General features: G+C 43.5%; 1 long non-coding RNA gene across 1 annotated transcript in view; it reads right to left on the bottom strand.

Annotated features, from left to right (window-relative positions):
* The window catches only part of LOC310703496, a 529,088-nt gene that overhangs the window by 365,385 nt on the left and 150,794 nt on the right, over positions 1–12,909 (bottom strand). The window lies entirely within an intron of this gene.

The following is a 12,909-nucleotide window of genomic DNA, read 5'->3' on the forward strand; positions in this document are numbered from 1 at the left end:
CTAGTAAGGTCATGACTATAGCTGAATAAAGAATCATTATTTACACAGATCTTCAAATGGTAGGCCCAGTGAGGGAAAACAGAGAAGCTATTTCCATTAGTTTTATTGGAATCAAACCTACTCTCAAATATGGAATAATTCTGACTCATGAGCTTGCATATATAATTTGGCACTTATATGTCATGGTTAATTGTTGACCCATCTGATCCAATATGGTCCTGTGGTCCTCCAACTCCCATTGGCACCAGCCAGGATGACCAGTGGTCAAGGATGATGGGAGTCAATCAATCAATCACCAACTAGAGCAGGGGTAGGCAAACTAAGGCCCAGGGGCTGGATCACCTTCTCAATCCGGCCCACAGACCATCTGGGAATTAGCGTGTTTTTACATGAGTAGAAGGTATCCTTTTATTTAAAATGCATCTGTGGGTTATTTGTGGGGCCTGCCTAGTGTTTTTACATGAGCAGAATATGTGCTTTTATTTAAAATGCATCTTTGGGTTATTTGTGGGACATAGGAATTCGTTCATTATTATTTTTTTCAAAATATAGTCCAGCCCACCACATGGTCTGAGGGATAGTGGATGGGCCCACAGCTGAAAAAGGTTGCTGACCCCTGAACTAGAGGGCCTTGATTGTTTTTCTTAACAAAGTAAAGGCATCAATCAACCATGTTTTGTGGGGGGAGGACTAAAAGATCTGGGAATCAGGGCATAGAGAAGTGAAACATGAGTAATACAATACTATTTCCCCCTGCCATCTCATAAGTGAGTGACCAGAAGACTGGAGGATCAAGTCCAAATAAGGACTGGCCCATTAGGGTCCATTATGAATTGGATCTTATGGGTTAAGAGCCAATGCATAGTGCATACTAGGTAGTAGGTAGGGATAGTACCAAATGGGGTGTTAGGTATCTGTAAGAAGTCCACATTCAAAGAGTTCTGATGCCCTGTCTCACTAGGATGACTCCAAGTAAAAATTAGTCTTATGGCTGATTCATCTGTCTTCTTGACAACCTGATATACATAAGGGGTGTGTACTACATTTGGCCAAGGTCTGAATACTGAGCTAATTTGGGTCTATTTGTGGGACACGGGTGGTGCTGTCGTCTAAACCACTGAGCCTCTTGGGCTTGCCGATTGGAAGATCGGCATTTCAAATCCCTGAGACGGAATGAGTTCCCGTTGCTCTGTCCCAGCTCCTGCTAACCTAGCACTTTGAAAGCACACCAGTGCAAGTAGATAAATAGGTATCGCTGTGGTGGGAAGGTAAACAGCGTTTCCATGCACTCTGACCTTCGTGTTTTGGTATTTGTTTTTGTGTGAAACACCAACAGACATGGAATTACAAAAGATTGAGACGGAATAGGTCCGACGCTGGAAGTGAGGTGGTTGCAGCGATGGTCTTCTTGACTTCTTGAGCCTCTAACAATCCTTAGCTTGAGATCTTTTGACTTACCTGGAAGGCAAGTGAACTTGGTTGGGTGGCAGAAAGATTGGTGTCTTTAGACCCATGTGAGACCTGAGAACTCATGGGCTAGAGCAAGGATGGGGAACCACAGGCCTGAGAGCCAGATGCAGCCCCACCCCAGGGTTTCCATCTCATCCTTGGAACTCTGCCCCTTCCCTATCCAAGCTAGCTGTACCACCTTCCCAGCTCAAATCCATTTTGAGCAGGACAGTGGCAGGAGAGAACATTAGCACTGGGCACAGAAGAATAGCTTTCGCTCTTTAATGCGCTACAGAATAACTCCAGGGTGCTCATCATACGGCTTCATGATTTGTTTAGTATTTCACAGTGTGTCCTCAGCATCTTTACCACAAAATTGTTATAATTTAAGGCAGTTTTACGCAGGAGTTACTCTTTTCTAATCAGAATCTTAGATATGATTGTTTCTGGAAGAAACATCTTAGCAACTGTATTTTTAAGCTTAGGCAGCCATTCAGAATCTGATTACCTTTCCACAGTTTCAAACAAAATGGATTAACGTGTCTCAGCTTTTATTACATTTTCGACACCTGTCATTTGGCATTAAGCTGACACTATGCAGATCTATTGCAGATCAGTATGAATGGACAGAATGTAATGGTATATTATACATAGGAAATGGTGATGGATAAAGCGAGGGTAATTTATGTTATGTTCCTATTAGAGTGAAATATTTCTGGGAGAGCCTTACACGCTTTAGGCAAATCAACTTTTCTGTGGAGTTTAGCGGTAGGAAGGCAACTAATTAATAACTGTTGTTATTGGGCGAGATCCAATGCAGCAGGAGAAAGTGTCTGCTCATACAATAGGGCTTCCCCTTCTCCCCCTTGCAACCTTCTGCACACTCCCAAAATCTACTGAGGGGTTGAAGAGAAATCTTCTCATTGCAGAAACAGATTTCCATTACACAAGCAAGCAGAAATCATTGGATGTCACCCTTTAGCTTTATTTATTCATTGCCTTATACAGTCCTACCTTGGTTCGCGAACACCTTGCTAGTCGAATGTTTTCACTCCCAAATGCCACCAACCCAGAAGTGAGTGTTCCAGTTTGCAAATGTTCTTTGGAACCCAAATGTCTGACATGGCTTCCATGGCTTTCAATTGACTGCAGGAGCTTCCAGCAGCCAATCAGAAGCCATGCCTTTGTTTCTGAACATTTTGGAAGTCGTACGGACTTCCGGACCAGATCCCGCTCAACTTCCGAGGTGCCACTGTAGCACAAGAAGTTTCAAGATGACTCAACGTCAACAAATGCAATGGCATTATGAAATTAAATGACAGTTAAGTTGGTAAAGGTCAAGGGTAACCTGGATGGTTAAGTCCAGTCAAAGGTGACTATGGGGTGTGGCACTCATCTCACTTTTCAGGATGAGGGAGCTGACATTTGTTCATAGATAGCTTTCTGGGTCATGTGGCTAAACTGCTTCTGGTGCAATGGTACACTGTGACGAGTGCCAGAGTGCACAGAAATGCCGTTTACCTTCCCACCGCAACATAATGGCATTATGTTGGTGTTGGTGCTGACCTTTAAAGCCCTAAATGGCCTTGGCCCAATATACCTGAAGGAGTGTATCCACCCCCATTGTTCAGCCCAGACACTGTGGTCCAGCTCCGAGGGCCTTCTGATGGTTCTCTCACTGCGAGAAGTGAAGCTACAAGTAACCAGGCAGAGGGCCTTCTTGGTCGTGGCGCCTGCCCTGTGGAATGCCCTCCCATCAGCTGTCAAGTTAATAAACAACTATCTGGCTTTTAGAAGACATCTGAAGGTGACCCTGTTTAGGGAAGTTTCTAATGTTTGATGTTTTATCACATTATTATTATTATTATTATTATTATTATTATTATTATTATTATTATTCTGTTGGGAGCTGTTCAGAGTGGCTGGGGAAACCCAGCCAGATGGGCGGGGTATTAATAAATTGTTGTTGTTGTTGTTAAAAATTAAGTATAATAAGGGAAGACTGAAAATGATTATACAAAAATCTGCAACAATTAAAACACATCAACAGCCTCCCTAAAATGTCAGCATGATCAACACTAAATTACCAGCCAGCAGCTAACTACAGCACAGCAGAAAGAAGAAAATTAAAAATTAAATGCTTGGGAGAAAAGGAAAGTGCTCAGAATATACCATGACTTTATGACTGAGCAACAAGTCTTTCAAACTAGTGTTACTTTCAAACTTAGGACACCCCAATGCACCACCAATCTCATCTACTGCAAGTGTCATTTACGTGGGGAGTGGTTTGCTTTCTGCCAAATTTGGAGCCTCTATCCTGCCCTGTCCCTTATACCTTCTCCGCAATTCATTTCTATGAAAATTAGGTATGAAGAAAACAAGCAGAAGTGCAATTGATTGCAAGCTTTCAGACTTTTAAGAGAATTTATTCATCTATTGTTTCAAAACAATAAAGCAGCCCTTACATTAAGCCACTCAGAAGACATTACAAAACATTTCCCCTCTTTCTGTCATTTTCAAAAAGCATTCCAGACTGACAAGAATCTTCTGTTCTAGTGTGCAAGGGAACAATTGTGAAGTGAAGCAATGCAAGCAGCTGACTGGTGTTCTGCATTGTTGTACTTCCCATTATTCCCTCCTTTTTTTGAATTTCACACTCAATAAAAGTAAGTTTTCAAAAGATGACCTTAACATTCTTTGTACTAATACAAATGCTAAACAGTTTCTATTGCACACATTTTTGTTGCAGAAGGACGAGACACACAGCAGGCCTATCTCTGTCCTCAAACGTGTAACAAGACTGTGTGGCCCTGGAATAGAACAGTATTTGGCACCTAAAGAAACGCCTTCTCAGATGAGGATTTTAGGAATCATGGTTTATCGCCGTGTAGGAGTTTAGGTGACACACGTAGCTAACATTACGAATTGTGCCTAAAAGTGGACCAGCAACTGGTGTAACTGAAACGATAATGGAGCTGAATGCTTCCTTGACCAAATACTGGTCAAAATTCTTGCAAAAGCTTTTTGTCCTAGAGGAAGTTTACAGAATAGGATGGCAGCCTTCCTGACCAACAGCACATTTGTCCTGTTCAAATTAAGTTTCATCCTGCTCACCTAACTCTGACATGACGCAACTGTTTGATACCATTAGTATGCACTTTCCTGATCATGAAGACGTCAACTCCAAACCAACAGCACCTCGTCAAGAAAGTCTGGACTGGATTTTTCTGCCCCACTTGCCCATTCTGATGTACGGATGTTGTTGTTGTTTTTGTGTGGGTAACAACACCTAGTACGGGAGTTTTTTTTTTTTTTTTAATGACCCTGGATAGGAACTTTATACTGATGCATCAGGGCTCCTTGGCTTGAAACACCGTTGAATTCAAGGGGAGATTTCACAGAGCAATGTAGGCAAATGCAGAATTAAATGAGAAATGATAGGATGACATTCTAAAAATCCTTGCTCCAAATTATCCTAAAAGTCACGGTGCAAGAGGTATAATTGGCAGGAAAGCATAGAGCTTGTCAGTCCACTGCACTAATTACCCAGTCAAGAGCTTGGAGTGAACTCCTACCAGCCTGTGTCGCGGGTCTCTTCCATCTTAGACAGATCTGCTTCTTTTTCACTTGAGCTCCAACACATTATTATGAATTTTTAAAAACAGCATCTTCAATTTTTCAGACAAAGATCACCCCTCCCCTGCCGCCTGCTAATATACAAATGTTACTGAGGATTGGCTGCTGGCCTCATATTTTGTTTTGGAAGCAAGATGGGAGATTAAGTGCAAAGTATATTTTATATAAGACAGCCAGAAGTCTCTCTCTCTCTCTCTCTCTCTCTCTCTCTCTCTCTCTCTCTCTCTCTCTCTCTCTCTCTCTGAAACATGCAAAATGGCATTAAATGTATTTCACTGTGTCACCAAGAATTCAGTGGAGCCAGCAGTAATGAATATGCTTTTCTCCTCAGCTGGATGAGTGTTTCATTCCTGCCTGACAAGATCATCCGACAAGCAGACCCTGCACTGGCAATGTTGTATATTTTCAAAGGCATGTAAATTAGGTTGACAGGCTCATAAACATAAATTGGCAGGCATCCCACAGCAATGCTCGTTAAGATGCACTAATGCCATATAATAAATACATACTGGTATAATATCTCCATCCATACAGGCACACACAGCTAGGCAGAACATAAGGTGACCTACAATGCGTTTTGTACACTGCAGCATGTGGTGGCATTTAATGGCAACTGCAGAATTACTAAAGGGGTCCTTAGCCCTCGTAGTCAGCCTGATCTGTTTTCCAAGTAAGAAATGCAAAGAGGTCACATTGGGCTGGTGAGCGCATTTGGGATTCCCCTCACACACATCTTGTTAGGAGCGCTTGTTTGTCGAATGCTACAAGCGTTGGCTATTATTTATCACTCCTGCTGTTATTTGTAGCACTATTACTTTCCGTTTTACACATATCTTTATCGTCTTGTGTTCACCTTCACAACAACCCTGCATCATTCTCATTCTCATTTTACGGACAGGGCAACAACTGCTGAGATATACAGTTTTGTTAAATGCATCCTGGAAAATTCCAAGGCTGAAGAAACAGGCTGCTAACACGTGCCCCTCAGGCTTATGCTCACTGCAGTGGCGTAACATCCTTTATTGGCACCCGGGGCGTTTGTCTGCATGCACACCAGGTAGGACCAGGGATTGGGCACAGACGGTGAACAAAATCCATTACAGCAGCTGAACCGTCACCACCACCACTGGGCAGGCACAGGGCAAGGAGGGTTCACAGGGTTGCACTGCGCCACCCGCCCATGCAGGGGGAGGGGGAGCCCAGCCAGCTGACATGGCCCTTGGCAGGCACATCCCCCCAACACTAGCCTGGTGGCCATTCAGCGAGGGGGCAGGAGGCACATTGGCAAGGCTCTGAGGCCCAGAAACCCTTGGCAGCAAGCAGGGTAGGGATACCTGCATGGGTGCACTTGGCTCACACCCCCTCAAAACCGTGCGCCAGGGGTTATGGCCCCCATGGCCCTCCCCACATTACGTCCTTGGTTCACTGAGCCTTATCTAGCTTCCAAATATAGGACAGATCAACTTTATTCAGTGGGCTGGTCTATTTTTAGCCAAGGTCAAAGTATAAGTGCCACCAAACTGTGCACTGCAGGACAAATGCAGTTCCCCATAACTTCGTAAAGTTTTGCATCTAATTTCAGAGTCAGACAAAGGGGTGCCAACTTGAAGAAAATATTAGGGGGGCCCAGGCAAGACCCACCCTGCATAATCAATCACAAGATGCAGCACATGTGACAACAAATCAATAGAATCCCTTCATCATATCTTGTTTAATTGCCCTTTATATATTGTTCCCCGATCAAGGATTCTGAGTTCAATCATTTTGGAAACTCTTGCAAAACCACCTGAATCACATCTAGCCTATCTACTCCAGGACATTGATTCTTATAGAACGTTACAGGTTGCCAGATTCCTGAATTCAGTTCTTTCATATAAAAGACTTCATGGAATGCTGCATGACTATTAAAATCTAGTAAACTCTATCCACCATCTTTATAATCAACGCCACAATATGGTACATCTAGAGATTGTATGTAAGGTCAAGGAGAGTATGCATTGAAATGTTTTAGTTGATATTTTAGAATGTAAAATGCTATTTTATTTATTGATGGGTTTTTACCTTGTGGGCTTATAGCCGAATAAAGTATTATCTAACTATGCAGCACATGCACACCATGTGAATGGCAATACCCATCAACTTCAGGTAGGAGTTGGCTCCTATGGTCAAACAACATCAGCACAGTACAGGAGAGGCGAGCAAGAAGAAGACAGATGTATCTCTGCCACAGATTTTCCTGTGCATATTTTAGCTGTAAGTCATCAAAAACAATCCACCCAGTAATGGTTATGTAGTGTGCTAATTATAAGCAAAGCATTTCACAGTACAGTGGTACCTCGGGTTACAGACACTTCAGGTTCCGGACACTTCAGGTTCCAGACGCTTCAGACTCCGCTAACCCAGAGATAGTACCTCAGGTTAAGAACTTTGCTTCAGGATGAGAACAGAAATCGTGCAGCGGCGGTGCGGCAGCAGCGGGAGGCCCCATTAGCTAAAATGGTACCTCAGGTTAAGAACAGTTTCAGGTTAAGAACGGACCTCCAGAATGAATTAAGTTCTTAACCCGAGGTACCACTGTATAATATAAAGCAAGGCTATATCCACTGATGTGGTTCTGTTTGTGCAATGACTCTCGCTTGTGTAATGAGACATCCCTTCCTCCCTGTGCCTCGCAAATCTACTCTGAAGGGCTAGGGGACGCCCTCAGACAAAAATTGGGAGGAGAGGGAGTTCCATTGTGTGACCAGTAGTCCTTGCATAATTGGGAAGACTTCATTGGATATAAGTACCAGCAGGGCTTTTTTTCAGGGGGAACTTGCCGGAACAAGGGAGGTGTTTGTGGTGCATTCCGGCACCTCTTTTTCTAGAAAAATAGCACTGAGAACCAGTCGTGACAGATTAGCTCCAAAGGGGAAAGGAGGAGAATTTAGGGCCAGAGCAGATGATATTATTATTATTTATACCACACCCATCTGGCTGGGTGGCCCCAGCCACTCTGGGTAGCTCCGAACACATATAAAAAACATAATAAAATGTAGCTATTAAAATGCAAACACACACAACTCAGATTTGTGAGAAGCAGCCACCCATTTCATGTATCGTCTAGTCTGGTCTTCAGACTTTCTTTCCTATTGTCTACTGCATCCCTCTCTACAAAATATTGTCTATGGCTGAAACACCCAACTGGAGTCATGTTTTAAGGGAGCAAATGTCTCAACAGATTGGCAAAACCTTGCTTCATAAAGTGTACACCCATACTAATTTAAGTTGTGCTATATACTGTATTGCAGTGGGAGGGAATTAAGCCCCATCTTTCTATAAACAAACAAACAAAAAACCTTAGATCAAGTAAAAACTAGCTCTATATGACAATAGCCTATGAAACTATCAAGAGATTTTGACATTTTGTTTTGCAATTTTCAATAGAATAAAAAACAATGAAATGAAATAGAATGAAAAACAATAATACAACAAATGGCTACAACTCTCTTGCGTTAATCTTACAGCATATGATTGGAAAAAGTGATATGCATTAAAAATAAAATAAACAACAAATCTGATACAGCCACTGCAAAACCCAGCATGATTTTTTCTTCAAATTAAATTTCAAAGAACCTACTTTTTATCAGTTAGCTCTAGAATAGCCTTAGAAAAGCTCCTTTGAAACCCCTCAGCTATTTAGCCATTTATATACATGAGCCAACCAGGAATTTGGGTAGAGTCTATCCATCGCAACCATATCTGTCAAAAATAATTTTGGTAGGTTTATATCTTCTATAATCTTGTAATCCAAGCCAGTAACCAAAGAACATAAACCTAATTTCAGATGTCACTAAATTCTCTACAGAGGTTAGCGAATAATGCAATGTGAAAACAGGCACTAATATGCCAATAAAAGTGTATATAGCAGTGTATATCCATCAGGTTTTTGAAATGAATTTTATAGCCGTGAGCCACTCAGAGGACGGTAAAGTCAAAAAGCACTACAGCGATGTTTAAGTGAACAAAAATAAGAATAAGTCTCCGGCACAGACTGTAACACCAGAAGTGGCAAATTTAGATTGTAATATCTGAGCATCTACTGCAAATGAGGAGCAGGAAGAGCAGGTGCCCCAGAAGCTGAGCAGAGGGTTCAGTAATACAGGGAAAGTACTTGTGACACAGCACCCAACAGGATTGCACTAAAGAGGTCAATCCTGCTGGCTGCAGGCTGCTGCGGTTATGGAAGCATGTTCCCTACATTGAAGGTGCTTGCAAAGCAGCTCCCAGCGGGATGGCACAGTCTGCTTGCCAGCTGGTGAGCGGAGGGTTCAATCTTGCTGGCTGAGGGTCTGCTTTGCAATTGTATTCCCTGCAGGGCTACCACTGCCGCACCCAGCAGGATTGAAGCCTCCTACTCTGTGCAGTGCAATTGAGGAGTGGAGTTGCAATCTATTTCTCCCCCTTCTCATTTACATGTTTAACTTTTAAAAAACCTAATTATACATCAACCCCAAACCAGAATAGATTGGAGGCTGGATTTGGGTCAGGTCAAATGTTTCCTGGGCTGCCTACATTCCAGCACACCCAGAGTCCTGGGTAAAGGTAGATAAAGGACCCCTGGATGGTTGAGTCCAGTCAAAGGTGACTATGGGGTTGTGGCACTCGTCTTGCTTTCAGGCCAAAGGAGCCGGCACTTGTCCACAGTCAGCTTTCCAGGTCATGTGGCCAACATGACTAAACCGCTTCTGGCTCAATGGGACACCAGGACAGAAACCAGAGTGCACGGAAACACCATTTACCTTCCCGCCACAGCGGTACCTATTTATCGGCTTGCACTTTCAAACTGCTAGGTTGGTAGAAGCTGGGACAAAAGTTGGCAGAAAGACCATAGCTCATTGTGAGAGTTTTCAAATAAGAGACATGCCTCCCAATGTAGCAAAAATTAATTGCATTTGAGACTTTTAATTTCAGGACCGCTTAAGAACAGTTAATACTCTCTGAATCGGGCTTGTCTATTTTTCTTTATATTGTTGTAAGTTTGGGGCCAGGTGTATGTGTGCCGAACCTCTCTAATTCCTGGATCCAGCAAGTGTTAAAAGCCAATCAAGCTTTCTTGTTCCAGAAAGTAGCTAAGCTAGCTTGCTGGTAAAGTGATGGGAGATTAAGGGGCTTGGTGCAAAAGGGCAGATAGGTGGCAGGCCCTCCCTCAATAGGCAAAGACAGTTGGGAGAGGAGGTATAGCAGTGATGGGACTTAGAAGCAAAGCAGGATATTGGAGAGCAAGAAAACCAGTAGAAATGTTTGAGAGTAATGCTTAATTTCTGTTTGAATACTAGGGCACAGCCATGGGAGAAACAAGGCCCTTTTGGAGTGCTAAGATTGCAAACCGTATATCATAAAGACACCATAGTCTCCAATGTACCTCATTTCCAAAAGAAAACACAAACCCTGGAATCTTGTACTACTAGGAGATTGTGGTGGCATGCAACAATATTGTTCATTGCAAAAAGACAAATTTTCTGGATTTGATAGTTATATGTGGCTACAAAATCAGAGTTGTCTGAATGCCTGATTCCAAACAGAAAGGGTAGAGTCTGACAGGAATCCTAAGCATGTTTGTACTCAAGAAATAAGTTCCATGGGGCTACCTCCATAGCGAGTTTACAATTTCACTGCACATTATGAAAATTATCCAATGAGTATGCAATAAGCATCTGAACTTCTACCACTCAAGCAAAACTTTTTGACACTGTCAAACGTCCCCTACAAGTTTCTGTTCACAGTTATTAGATTTTTTTAAAAAAAAAAATGTTCCAGGTTACACCATATGTATGCTGTACATAAATAACATATTTATTCTGTTCCATTGGTGTATTTTAATAAGCATTGCTTTGGGACACCATGCCTGACAATTTGGGTTTATGAGGCTGTCAACAGAATTTACATGGTTAGGAAAATGTGATACAAAGTTGCCAGAGTAAGCTGCTGTCTGTCAAGCGTAGCTGTCATGGAGAAATGAAACTTATAGAAGCTTGTACAGGCAGGACCGAATCGAATATGACAGAAAGGGTTTCCCCTTCCTTAGGAAATGCAAAAGATGTGGGGTGCCTGTGATTGTGAGTCACATTGTATCATTCGTTTTCATCAGAAAAACTTGTTTAAATATATTATTGAAAAGCAACATACCGTATTTTTCATCCCATAGGACTCACCTAGTTTTTTGGGGGGGAAATAAAGGAAATTTCCCCCCCCCAAAGCAGGTTGGGGAAACCGAACCAGGTCGAGGAACAGCAGGATGGCGGCGCTGCGCCTCCCTGCTGTCCCCAGAGCTTGTGGGGCTGGTCGATGTCTGCCCGGCGCGAGGGGTGCTCTGCTTCAGGGCGCCCCACCCACCCGCCGGGTGGCAGGCTGCTATCCGCAGCGTGGGGAGCCCTGCGGGGAACGCCTGCAGGGCTCCCCACACTGCGGATCTCTGCTTTCAGGGCGCCCAACGCTCCGGGAAGCAGCTGCTATCCACAGCCTAGACAGCCGTGCAGGAACTCCCGCAGGGCTGCCTAGGCTGCGGATGTCTTCCTGAAGCCTGGAGAGTGAGAGGGGTCGGTGCGCAAGCTTCAGCGAAAGCCTGCATTCGCCCCATAGGACACACCCAGATTTTCCCTTCATTTTTGGAGGGGAAAAAGTGCGTCCTATAGGGCAAAAAATGTGGTATTCTCCTTGGTGGGACTTGTTGTGTCATGCATACTCTGAGGCAAAGGCCACCAACTCTTTTGGCACATTTGGAATTATGAGAGAGTTGCTATGGGTATAAGTCACAAAGTGGCTGTTGTGGAGGGTGTGTGGTAACATAAAATGGATGCCATGGAGCCATGGCTTAACACAAAATGGCCAGCTCATCTAAAAGAGGTGAAAAAGAAAAAGAACCACAAAAAGCATACCCCCTATGAAGCGGCATATCCCCCATGAATGGTGGAGAAAAGGCACCTACATCAACTACAGAAAAGAGCTCTTTCCACTTCTCACCTGTTCAGAATGGAATGGTGAGTGGCAAGGATGCCAACTTGAATAAAATATTGGGGTGTGTGTCTGTGTGTGCAGGGACATCCCATCCTATATAATTGATCACAAGACATACATACCACTTGAGTGGCAAAGCCCATCAACTTTAGGACCTCCCTTCCCCCAGCCCCATCAAAATATTATTTTTTTGGGGGGGGGGAGAAAGAGACCTCAGCCCCTAGGAATTGGCTCCAATGTTGGGCGGGTGTCCAAACCTGACATTCATTTAAATGTGGACATGTCTGGGGAGGGCATATTCAATGCAGGAGAGGCTGAGCCAATTCAAACCAGACCAGAGCATGAAGGCCAAACAGTCTTTCATGGATTTTTGAGGGGATATTTACTGAGAGCTTTTGCAGGTGCCATATTGACAGGGGGTATTGGTGGTTGCTTGGTGACCCTTGCTCTGAGGCCTTCTGTTAACATATCATTCTTCTGACCAGAGCCAGGTCCCAATTTGAAGGTTCTCTAAGTGCCCTCTAGATTCCCTGTCAGTGGTCCCTGGTACCTTCCCTAATGGAGGGGATAAACAGCTGCCATTTACATTTTTCACAATGCCCCAGAATGGTGCTGTAATGGTTTTAAAAACAAAATGATGACTATACTCAGTTACCAGCTGCTACTTGGCTTACCAGACTTTTTTTTTTAAGGATAGCAATGGCTGGTGTCAGCTGTGGGCTTTGCTGTTGCTGAAGAGACCAGCAACTGCTCCTGACATTTGTTTTACAGGTGAGTAGACAGTAGTTTGTTAGCGGATAGCAATTAGTAACACCGTGCCAAAGATTT

Source organism: Podarcis liolepis (assembly GCF_965112155.1).
Source record: "Podarcis liolepis genome assembly, chromosome: 3".
NCBI classification, from domain to species: Eukaryota; Metazoa; Chordata; class Lepidosauria; order Squamata; family Lacertidae; genus Podarcis; species Podarcis liolepis.